The sequence below is a fragment of the Dasypus novemcinctus genome, chromosome 10 (genome assembly GCF_030445035.2).
Source record: "Dasypus novemcinctus isolate mDasNov1 chromosome 10, mDasNov1.1.hap2, whole genome shotgun sequence".
Taxonomy (NCBI): Eukaryota; Metazoa; Chordata; class Mammalia; order Cingulata; family Dasypodidae; genus Dasypus; species Dasypus novemcinctus.
The window spans coordinates 91,663,397-91,676,445 of record NC_080682.1 but is presented as its reverse complement, the minus strand read 5'-3'; the positions used below and the strand labels follow the sequence as shown (position 1 = coordinate 91,676,445).

The 13,049-nt window shown below is 43.0% G+C and overlaps 1 pseudogene; it reads left to right on the top strand.

Moving 5' to 3' along the window:
- The first annotated feature begins 1,163 nt into the window (after positions 1-1,163).
- On the top strand, positions 1,164-10,116 carry LOC101435932 (olfactory receptor 56A3-like; annotated as a pseudogene).
- Positions 10,117-13,049: the final 2,933 nt, after the last annotated feature.

Sequence of the window (13,049 nt, the reverse complement as noted above, 5' to 3'; positions counted from 1 at the left end):
GTTCCTGACTAAATGTTTGAAAGGTTGCTATGATTGCATGTAGCTCGCCCCTCTGGACTGAATTAGTTAACTTATAGGCCTGATATGAGGGTGTGCATTTGTTGGTTGTATATGCAACAAAGCCAAATCCACGTTTGGATGCATCAGTGAATACTACTGTGGCATGAGGAATAGGCGCTCCAGAAGGGAACGCATGGTTTTGTTCCATTAACTTTATGCCTGTAAGGCCTTGCAACAACTTGCTTGAAGGGTAATGTGTGTCAAAGTCCCCAGTATACTGTTCCTTGAGCACTTGCATGCTATAGTTCTCCTGCAAGAGGGTGGTAGTTTGTTCTTTATTTAATGGCCATGTAATTCGTGCAGGTTCTACATTATACCTTTGCCTACACAAAGTGACAAGGTCTGATGCCAAGGATATAAAGGCCTGTATTAGTGGCAGGAGCTTTGGAATGCGAGATTTAGACAAATGCACCCAAAGAAGAGGCCCATTTTGCCATAACACTCCCGTTGGGGTGCCTAGGGTTTTGAGGACTAGAGCTAAGATTGGTTCCTCAGGGTTATATCTATTGATAACTGCTTTCAACAAAGCCTGGGACACTCTCTCTATGGCTTGTTTGGCAGCCGGGGTGATTTTAATCTTTTTATGAATTATATTGGAAGGGTGTCCAGGTGTTTTAAGCAGCTGGAAAAGGGGGTCAAGGTCTTGTGTAGTGATAGGGATGGAGGCTCTAATCCAATTGATATGTCCGCAAAGCTGTTGCAGCTCGGTAAGAGTGAGAGCTTCCGGAGTCTCGAGTTGGGGTGATATGGAGTTTATATGGGAGGTTATTCGGAATCCAAGAAATGTGAATGGGGCTACCTTTTGTACCTTTTCTTCTTTGATGGTTAAGTTTATTTGTTGGAGGTTTAATTTTAATTGGTTTAGCCCTTCGATTAGCATTTCTTCTTCACTGTGAGCGATGAGGATGTCATCCATATAGTGGATGACGTAATATGAGGATCTAAGAGGTTCAATGGCCTGATTGACATAATTTTGGCACATTGTTGGACTGTTTCTCATACCTTGCGGTAACAAGGTCCATTGATATCTAGCATTAGCCCCTTGATGATTGGGCAGTGGAACTGTGAAGGTGAACTTTTTGCGGTCATTAGGATGCAGTGGTATGGAGAAGAAACAGTCTTTGATGTCAATAATAAGTATGTAGTATTTTTTGGGAATAGCTGATGGGTGAGGTAGCCCCGGTTGCGAGGAACCCATTGGTTTTATATGCTTATTTATCTCGCATAGGTCATGGAGGAATCGGTATGCCTGTTTGTCTTTTTTGTGTATGACAAAGACTGGGGAATTCCATGGGCTAACAGAGGGTTCTATGTGTTTCAGGTGTAGCTGCTCTTGTACTAATAACTTTAAAGCTTCCAATTTATGAGACGGGAGAGGCCATTGCTCAACCCAGATAGGTTCCTCTGTGTCCCATTGAAGAGGAACGGGTTGACATGGTAAATTACGAGCAATGGCACTTAGAATTGGGGGTGCTCCATAGACCCAGGGTGCTCGGAGGAGATGATAGCACCGCTTTGTTCGAGGATATCACGGCCCCATAGAATAGTAGGGAGTTCTGGCACAATGAGAGGCTGAAATAGCCCTTTGTGTCCATCTTTGTCCTCCCATGGAATTAATTTCCTAGTCTTTCGGGAGGGCGCTTCCCCAGTGGCACCTTGTATGGGAGGACCTGGTATGGTTTCCCATAGGTGTTCATAACAAATGGGGAAACAGGAGACTTCAGCTCCGGAGTCAAGGGTGCCATGAAACCATTGCCCTCCACCTTTTCCTCCAACTTTTATGGCTAGAAGAGGTTTATTTTGGTGGATGGGGATGGACCACATTATGGCTTTGGTGGTTTGCATGCGGGGGGGTACCCCTTGGTTGTGGGGCTGGGGGGGGGAGCCCCTTGGTTGTGGGGCTGGGGTCCACCCCCTTGGAAGTTTAAAGGCTTGCCACTCTTATTTGTGCATGACCGGCAGTCTCTGGCCCAGTAATAGCCATGCCCGCACCTTGGGCAAGGAGTGGGAGGCCCTGGAGGCCGATGGTTAGAAGGGCAGGGTCCTTGGGGGCAGTCGCGGGTGAAATGGCCCGTTTCCCCGCATTTAAAGCAGCCTCCAGTAAGGGAGAGGGCCTCGGCCAGGGATGAGGCCAAGGTGTCGGCGAGGTTCTGGGTGGAATGGTTTATGGAGGTGGCTAGGGTGGTGGCTAGGACTTGGGTGGTTTGATCTAAGTCTTTGCACACCAATATCCATTAATGTATGTCTTTATCATGCACAGGCAAGATGTCCTGCTTGCAGGCCGAGTTTGCCCCTTCTAGGATAAGTTCCCTAGCGAGGGCTCGGCGGGCCTGATCATTTTCTACTTTTCGTTCACAGGCTTCTTGGACTCACGAAATGAAGGCTGAGAAGTCCTCGTCCTTCCTTTGGGTAAGTTTAGCGAGACCATCAGTCTTAATAGCCGAGCAGCTTTGAAAGGCTCGCAAGGCAACCAAATGGCATTGATCCCAAAAGGCGGCAGGCACCCAGGCGTATACCCCAGGGTTGGTAAAAGGCCCGGTGCCTAAGAAGGCCTCGGCCGGGAAGGGGACGCCGTTCTGCAGGTTGGTGGCTGCCTGGAGTTCAGCTTGGTTCTGGAAATGTGCGCGCCAGTTGACAAATTGACCAGGAGTTAGGATGGTACAGGCAACAGAGAGCCAATCGTAAGGGAGATTTAAGTGAAGAGAGATGTCATCGAGGAGCTGTCTGGCGTATGGGCTGCCGAGACCGTCCTCTTTCACTGCCTCCCTGAGGCATTTGACCTCTGCGCGTTCGTGGGGGTACCAAGGGAGGGGGCGCTGTGGAGTCTGTTGGATGTTGAGGGGGAAGAGCTGGGGGAAGCCAGCTGAAGGCTGAGCAGAGCCGCTCGGGGTGGGCAGAGGTGAAGGCTCCTGACACATCATTTGGAAGTGCGCAGCGGGAAATGATGGGGAATTATTATTTGGCTGCGACTCGAGACTGGTGGGGAACGGCCAAGGGGCAGACATGGAGGAGCCGGTGTGCGGGTATGGGTTGGTTAGTCCTAGGCAGGTGCTAGCCACCTGGGCGAACGGGGTGGTTGCGGCGGCCCCGTCCTGCGGACAGGGAGGGTGGGGGAAGTTGGGGACTTCCTGTGCTGTGGCAGCAGGAAGTTCAGGGTAGAGTGACGTAGCCGCTGCGGAGGGAGGTGGCGCCTTCCCCGGGAGAGGAGATGGGGGGTGGCCGCTTGGGTCCTTGGGCGCAGCGAGCGGGGAAGAAAGCGGAAGTGCGTTATGTTTGGGCTTGAACGGGGAAGAAGGTGGAAATGCGCCATCTTGATGCTTAAGCGGAGGTGCCGATGGCTCAAGATTTTGCACTTTAGGAGAGAGCGCCTGCGGCTGTGCGGGCTCTAAGAGATTGTTAAGCTGGGACACGAGGGAGACGGAGTCGTCGTCCCTGTCATCAGTGGGGTTGACCTCCTCGCAGCTGTAAGCCACGGCAGGAGGAGCAGCTCCTTGGAGGCAGGAGTGAATGGTGATGAGGGTAGGAATGAGGCCAGGAGGGAAACGCTTATTTTTGTGCTCCATGGCAGAGGTGACCCGATCTATGAGCACACGATAAGTGTCTGGGTCCCAGAGGTTGGCGGTGGTAAGCCAGGGGTTAAAGGGAAGAAGGAGGTCCCAGAAAGTCTGAAGCTGGCGGGCTGAGACTTTACATCTGTGGCAGTCTAAGAGGGCGGCAAGGGCCCGAACCTGCGGGCTTTGCTGCCAGGAGAGTGAGCTCCCCATGCTAGCTAGGGGAGGTGCACCCGGAGGGGTCCTTACCTGCTCCTGGATGAAAACGAGCGGTTGAAGCCAGGCCCCATGGGGAGCCCCACGTTGGGCGCCAAATGAGGTAAGGAGCCCCCGCTTCTCTAGACAGGGGGCTCGGGGTGGGGAGGCGCAGGCGTGAGAGGATGCACAGTGACTCGAAGGACAACTGCGGAGACGAGGTGGATGGCGCAGGTCTACTTTATTGAGGAAGTACAAGCAGTTTTATAGAGTATGAAGAGAGGGGATTGGTGGAGGGTGATTGGGTTCTGATAGGCTAGATTAGCTGTTGTTACCTTATAAGGGCATAGAAGCAGAACTCGTCTACTAGGCTGGTCAGTAGTTACTAGGGAGAGCTTAAATTTGAGAGGACTGAGCTGGATAGCTCGCTGATAGGTGGAAGAGTGCAGGCGTGTCTTTACGAGGTAGGAGGCCCTGAGATTGGCCCAGACGGAGGTGGTGTGAGGGGGCTTGCGTGAGTTTCCCCTGCGGGGAGGCGTAGGTACATACCTCGTCCCTAGGGGCCAACCAAGGGAGGCGTATTTTGTGCCTCAGACCTCGAAGGCGGCCAGTTCTGAGAGCCAAACTTTTGCATGCTTGCCCTCACCAGACCATGAAACATAATTTACTTCCCTCACTAAAGTCTCTTTCCACATGTTGGAGCAAGATGGCTGACGATGTCTGCCAGGGCTCAGTCTTCCTGAGTTTCTCTCTTTCCAGGACTTGCTTCTCCCTGGGCTCAGGCCCTCTGTTTTCACCACAAGGTCAGCAGTAGTCTATGAGGCTCTCTAGGCTTTGCCTCTCTCTAAAGATCAGTTGTAGACTATCAGGTGAACGGCTCTGTGTCTCTCCCTGGGGTTTCTGCTGCATCTAAGGAGCCATCTCTATTCCTCTGTTCTTCTCCTGGCTCAGGTCCTCTTTTCCCAGGGCTTACTTCTCTTTCCTCTGGGTGCTTACTTCCCAGGGCTCAAGAACAAGACTTCAGCAAAAAATTCCAAATCAAAACTCCAACATCAAAATCTTCAATTCTCTTCTTTTACCATGTCTTTTATCTGTGAGTTCCCACCCACCAAGGAGCAGAGACTCAACACCTTACTGATGTTGCCCAGTCAAAGTCCTAATTATAATTTAATCACACCCAGGTACAGACCAATTAATAAACATAATCTAATAACTATTTTTGGAATTCATAACTATATCAAACTGCTGTTCTAATGGAGTATATATTATGAAGTAAACAATTAGATAGAATTTTCTTCTATATTAGTATTAGAATGTCACAAAAATAGAGTTTCTTAAAAGCATTTTATTCAAGGGGACTATTGGCCATAGACACTATATATATATATAGGGAGCTGTTCTGTGTGTCTTGTTATATCTATAAACAATCAGTAGAGGAGTGCACTATTAGTTTTATGTACATCTGTGGATGCAAACCTTTTATTATTAATATTTATTTACAAACATTTTATATCCACCAAACACACATTTGATCAATATGTGTCCAGATAATCAAAACCTGATACCAACTAGCACATTGTCTTGAACCTTTCTCCCCAAATTTTTACAAAATCATTCATCCTTTTATTTCCTAAGTACCACATCCTGCCTATTCAATTGATATGGGATGAGTTAACTCTGAGACCATCCCTATGCCTTCCGGGGCAACAATGACACTGTGAAGGGATCACAGGACATTAAAAATGAGAGGAAACCTTTCCCCCTTGGGTATAAGAAAATACTAGACTCCTGATTCCCCACACTTCAGGGCTAGAAAGGCAGTCTTTCCCTGGGGAAGCAGAAGAATCTGACTCAAGCATAAACTCTCCTTTCTGAGATCTAGGATGGGAAAGGCTGATATGCAAAGAGTCAGGAAGATTCTACCCTGGCAAAGATTGTACGTCTGATCCCTAAGGAAAATGAAGGCATAGAGCCACTACTATGAAACTGAACATCAAGCTACAGCAGGGATTCGGATAGGACTAGAGCTAAGCTTCTTAACTGGGGAAGTTGTAGATTTCAAGCATTAAGGCAGGGGCTGAAAGGGATGGTGGGGAGAGTGCTCAAGCAGAGGAATGATAAAGGGCCAGGTGGCGATGACTGTGCCAAGGCTGAGCCCAGACTTCTGGGCACTCTGAAGAGAATTTTGCCAGATACGGGTTCAAGGATCAAAACCAGAATATCATGTGGGAGATATCTGGAAAAGCCTTCATTAATACATTAAAGAGGCATGAGGAAAGGTGCAGATTTGGAATGAAAAAAAAGGTTACCAAACTCTAAGCCTTGCATCATAAATACTTTGAAATCTTCACTTGTATGCCTTTTAATTCCTTTCTCATTTTCCACAGGTACTTGCTTCTCCTTCTACTGTCTCTTTACTTCTCTTTTCTTCCTTTGTCCTTTTTATACTCAGTTCTGTCTCTTCTGTTTTAAATTTGTTTTTTCATTTTCCATCTCTTTACATCCTCTATTTTCTGGACATTTCTGCTTCGATTGTACCCTCTCTTTCCACTCTCTTACACTATCTTCCACTTACTCAGCCTAGATTCATCCCACTGGGCACAGCTAATCCAAACCAATAGAGATCACCAGGAGAAAAAAGATATAAAACCATTTAATATTCAGTAGCTTTTTCTCTTCCTCTCATCGTGATTCACCTCTTCTTACCCCTCACTTGCAAGACAATTGTTTTTTAAAGATTAACACAAATTGCCATCCAGATTCTATGTACTCTAATCTGGAACCCAAACAGATCATGGAGAAAAACCCCTGCACAGGTATGCCTCCTGCAAAACTAAAAACAATAATCTTGCAAGTCAGATCACTGGAGAATGTCCCTTGTGCAATGGCCCCTCAGAAAAAACAATGCCCCAAGAAGGATGTCTATAGGCTTCTTGGAACTATAAGATGGGCAGAGAGATTTCATTAACCTGGGCAAAGAAACTTAATTGGGAAAAAGAAGACAAATACAGAGTATTAGGTGGAGGAGAGATTATATGGACTGTCTGTGAGACTGAGAGCACTTTTCAAAAAATAGGTCAATCATCAAGGGTGAATGTGCAACAAAGGACCTAGAATGCTAGTACTACTTGCCTGGTGCATTGATTCTTCTAATTATATGGCATATTGATCTTTAGATATTCTCTTTATCTTTGGTTATCTGAAATTAGACCATGATAGCTCTAGGTGTAAATTTGTTTTTATTTATTCTGCTAGAGAGTTATTAGAAATCTTGAATCTCTTTATGAATGCATGCCATCTCTTCTGGAAAGTTCAAAAATATGATTCATTCAAATACAGCCCCTGCCTCATTCTCTTTCCTCCTCAGCCGGAAATTCCCATTAGGTATATGTTAGGCCTTCTCCCTCTGTCCTATATTTCTGCTATACAGTCTCCAGTATTTTCCAGCCATTTCTCTTTCTCTCCATCTTCATTCTGAATAGACTCTTTTGATCTTGAATTTCATGACTTTTTAACACATATCTAAACTACTGTTAAATCCAATCATAGAGTTCTTATTGTTGATATATTTTTCAAATATATCTGGTTCTTCCTCAAACTTTTATAGCTTCTAGTACCCTGAGTAAAATATTATCCCAATTTTATCAATTAATCACAGTAAGATAAAAAGATAGTATATGTCTTTCAAAACCTATGTCCTTTCACTTAACCACATTTTATATTTTCCATTTATCAGTGGATAGGTAGATAAGTGGATAAGTGAATAAGTAGATAAGAATTGCTTTAATTCTAAAGTAGAAAAAACTCTCCAGCTCTACACCCCATTTCATATATATTCTTAAATTGTGCCAAATCTACTTTAAAACATATTTCTTACATTATTATTTTTATTAGATTTTTTCACTTCTAGGAAATATGAGTGATTCTTCCTCTAAGTATACCTTATCCTTTGCTTATAGTTTCAAGTTTATCTTTCATTCCTTAAAATCAAGGAAGGATATTTGCTTAGTAATTTGTCAAATAACTTTAATAGCTCAAGTTACTGAGAACTGGATTCTCCTATCTATAGCTTTGTGATCTTTTTAAATTAGTAGTTTTTTACTATACACAGGTCAATTTCTATAGAACATTATCTGTTTAACATATTTGAGACCTGAGGAAAAAAGTGGCTCCTCAAGAAAGTATTTGAGCTTGCTTTTGCTACTTTCTGGGGGCACTTCCAGTCCTGAATAATTTTCAATTCCTTTTTGAGCTAAATAATTGACATGTAATCAGTCTCCAAAGTCAAAAAAGTACCAGCTTGATGTTCAGGATTTACAGGAAAGATATTTCCCCTTTAACAAGTTATGAGGTAGTGTTCTTTGAAGTTCCAGGTAGTGGTGTGAGAGAAGTTGAAGGAGTAGGCTTCTAGTGCACACCCCTCTAAGTGTGCAGTGCTGGGGATTCTCATGTATGTGCAGATTACATAATCAGTTGTCCATATGTGTGGGCCCTGTTTGGTCTTTTTTCTCTATGCTCTATGAGGTAATGAAAACCAGTGCTTAAATTCATGAAATGCCACAAACGCTCTTGAGTCGAAAGTGAAGATCAACGTTGATTAAACTCTCTTGGTTCCACACAATTCCTGATCTGAGAATTCTTTATTTTTAGCCTTCAAATGGACATATTCAAAGCAATCCAATATAGATAGGTGTAGGCATAAATACAGCTACAGCTACAGCTACAGCTACAGATGGCACAGATACAGACAGAGACCTAGGTATGATCAGGCATTTGTTCTAGATACTCAGTCAATCATTCATCTAGATAATCTCATCTTTTACTCCATTTAAAACTTAATGTTTATATGTGACCACATTTAAAACTAAAAGAGATCTGAAAGTAAATAAAATCTTGATGGGCGTGGATGCCATTCTCCCTTTAGAATGTTTTTCTATGCATTCTAAAATTTGATCTGAAACATTATCTCTGCTTTAGTGCCTTTGGTTTAACATGTTTCATTTAAATAACATTCTACTTAATTTCTGATGAATCACTAAAAATGTAATTTGAGTTTAATTAAACTGAAAAGATAAATTCACACAGGAAAATGTCATATGAAACACAGATTAAAGAACAAATATAGAGAAACAGCACTTATTGTCTCTTTCTTTTATATATTCAACAAATATTTGTAGCCATCTCTTGTGTGGTAAACAATGTGCTAGGCACAAGGATGTGGGGTGAACAAGGTAGGTTCTGTCCTTACCCATATGGATCTTATGTGTGAATTATCTAGTCATCAGGGTGGGAGGTAGAATTAACTCCTTCTCTCTTCTTCAGCCACTCAGTCATCTACCACACTACAGTCACTGCCAATGCTGCCTTAAAGCAACAGCTCCCACTCCACTCAAGTCTCTGAGTTCCTCCTGAACTGTTTTGTTAGATCACCCAGCTGGAAGCACTGGCTCTCCCTACCCCTCAGCCTCCTCTTCCTCCTGGCCATGAGAGCCAACACCACCCTACTGATCACTATCCGGCTAGAGGCCTCTCTGCACAAGCCCATGTATTATCTACTCAGCCTCCTCTCCCTGCTGGACATCATGCTGTGCCTCACCGTCATCCCCAAGGTCCTGGGAATCTTCTGGTTTGACCTCAGGTCCATCAGCTTCTCAGCCTGCTTCCTCCAGATGTTCATCATGAACAACTTCCTGTCCATGGAACCATGTACCTTCCAGGTCATGGCCTATGACTGCTATGTGGCCATCTGCAAGCCTCTGCATTACCTGTCCATCATCACTGACCAATTTGTGGCAAAGGCTGTTGTCTTCATTTTGGCCTGGAACACGGTTATCACTGCACCTATCCCTATCCTCTCTGCCAGGCTCCATTATTGTAGAAAAAATATAATTGAGAACTGTATCTGTGCCAACCTGTCTGTGTCCAAGCTCTCTTGTGATAATGTTGCCTTTAACAGACTCTACCAGTTAATTGTGGCATGGACTGCTTTGGGCTGTGACCTCATCCTCACTTTCCTTTCTTACACTTTCATCCTCCAAGCTGTTCTTAAACTCAAAGCAAAAGGGGCAGCCACCAAAGCTCTGAGTACTTGCAGCTCACACTTCATTCTCATCCTCTTCTTCAGTACTATCCTGCTAGGTTTTATTTTACCCATATAGTTAAGAAAAAAGTTTCCCCTGACATTCCTGTCTTACTTAATGTCCTACACCATGTTATTCCTGCAGCTCTGAACCCTATTGTCTATGGCAAACAAATCCAGGAGACTAAACAGGGAATTTGGAAGTTACTGAGGAATAATGGGTCACAATAGAAATAGATTGCATTTTTGCTTTGCTTTTCTGCATCAAGAATACTCAAAATCACATTGGAAAGCAAGGGCTGAGGAAAGGATAGAAATATAGTCCTAATCACCTCTCTGGACATGCCTGATGATATGAACTGTATGGTTGCCATGTTACCCAGATGCATGTCCTTCTTGGCAGAGACTAATGATATAGATGCTGATACTTTCACCATGCCATTCAGCCCATGGTCTATGAATTTTAATGAGTAAATTACCAAATCAAATTGTTTTTTCATCATTAAATGCCAAGTGGGGCCTGGAGAAATTGAAAATCAACACTCACTCAAAGATATGTGACTGATGAGAAAGATCAGTAGAGACAGTGCATAGGATTTGGAAAAATATGTAAAATTAAAGATAACAGTTAATTTTTTAAAAATTTAAGTTACACTTTAACAGTTGCCCTCAATCATTCAAAGAATTTATTGAAAATTATTTTGTATGCAGCATGGTCTAGAAAATGGGACTCTAACATGAATAAATCTTGGTCCTATTACTCAAGGAGCATAACATCAAATAGAAAAAAGTAGAAATATCAACTATACTGACATTTGATAAGGGTTAATTTGAAATACATGAATAAGGTACTGTGTTAGCCCAGAGAGAGAAATTGTTTTCTTCAGGTAGGGCCAGGGGCTACTCACAGGCAATGGAATGATATATTGGCAGAATAACAAAAGAAACTGGATTATCATGAACCAATGCATAGAAGCATAAAAGTCCTTGGTTCATTAAGAAGATAGACTGTTGTTCTCTGTGTCTTCCTTATCCCAGTTCCTGTCAACGCCATACTTCCAGTTTTTCCAATCAAAAACCTTAGCTGCATCATTATCTCCTAGACCCCCTCTTTTCCACATAACAAACATCTAACCCATCAGCATACATTTTTTTAATATTTGAAATATTCTGACAATCACGCCACTACCGCTTTTCCCCATCTTTACGGCATTATCCAACCCCAAGCTATCTCTTCTCCACTCTAAATTGTTACAATGGCCCCAAGGGGAGAATGGCATCCCCTTGCTTCTGCCCTTGTTTCCCTATAGTTTAGCCAAAATATAGAAAAGTACCTATTTTAATATATAAGGTTGGCCAGTCACATCAATGCTATATACAAATTCTCCACATAGTTTCACAGATTACTCAGAATAAAGGACAAAATCCTACAAGGCTCTATCTGATCTGAACCTCATCTACCTTTCTGTTTGCTCCTTCAGTTCACTCTATCCAAACTTCTTGCCCAGAAGTTTCTCAAACACAGCAACCATATTCCTGCCTCTGGGATTTTTTACTAGTGGTTCCCTCTCTTTATGTAGCTCTCCCTCTTCAAGTCCATTGGGTTTCCTGAACACCATATTTAAAACAGTATCCAATAATATTCCCCAAAAACACAAATGATTTCTTAGCACCTTCCCTGTTTCACTGTTCTGCATAGCATTTGTCACCATCTAATGATGATAATTTTGTTTATATATTTACTTAGTTAGTCTCTCTTCATTAAAATTTAAGCAGCATGAGGGCAAGGAATTTTGTCTGTTATGTTCACAGCTGTATCTTCAGTGCCCAGGACCATGCTTGGCATATTGTAGACACCCATAACTTCTTGTTAAATGAATGGATGACTGAATGTTAAATAACTGAATATATGCCAGTTAATAGAAAAACAATTCTGACATGGGCCTTGTCCTCTGAATGCTTACATTAGTTGTCAAAAGTAAGGAAGAGGGCGGGGGCGGTGGGGTTGAATGGGACCTCATATATTTTTTTTAATGTAATTAAAAAATAATAATAATAAATAAATATTAAAAAAAAAAAAAGACAAACCAAAAAACCAATACAGGGAAGCCAATGTGGCTCAGTGCTTGAGCCTGGGGGCCCTGGTCCAATCCCCAGGCCTGGTACCTCAAAAAAAAAAAAAAAAAAAAAAAAAGTAAAGGGGAGAAAAGCATGCATAGGATGCCTCTGTATGTTTGTTTATTCCTTAAATGAAATGATAACCTATAAATCTGGTTTTTTAAAAAAAAAAAAAAAAAAAAAAAGTAAGGAAGAGAGCACATTTCAACCATAACCCAGGTTTCTGGTCTGAACAACTAACTGTACAGAATACATCCATAGGAGCAGGTCAGAGCTCTGGGTTAGATCATAAGTATAATTTTTTATCCCCTTGCCCAGGGCTTTTTTTTTTTTTTTTTGCTTGCTGTCTGCTCTGTGTCCATTCACTGTGCATTCTTTTGTGTCTATACGTATTTTATTTTATTTCCCCTCCTCCCTTGTGGCTTGCTTGTTGTCTGTTCTCTGTGTCCATTCACTGCGCACTCTTTTGTGTGTTTATTTTTTGCTTGTCTCCTTATTTTGTTGCGTCACCTTGCTGATTCGGCTTTCTGCAGCACTTGCAAGCGAGGCTGCCTTCATAAGGAAGCCCCAGGATGCGAACCCAGGGCCTCCCATATGGTAGACGGGAGCCCAACTGATTGATCCACAGCCACTTCCCCCATAAGTATTCTTTCATATATTTACGTCTGAATACCTATAAGACAAAAGTGGTGATGTACAGTAAGCATCAGGATTTGCAGGTATGGTTTTCATATAAGATGTAAACTTGGGAGTTGGCTATAGATCATCCTTGAAGCAATGGAAGTAGATAAGATGGCCTATGAAAGGAGTATAGAGTAAAAGAGAAGAAAGCCTACCAAAAAGCCCTGAACTGCTTCCATGTCATCCTTACCTTTTAGCCTCTACAGTTCACTACAGTTCCTTATTAGCACAAATTGAATGCCAGTTACAGCATTACTCATGACACTGCATCATCATGCATTGTACTGTCCATTAATGCTGGCTTCTAACAGCTCTCTCAAAAGTTGTTGCTGTTTTTTTGTTCTGGTTGATAAAGACTACAAATG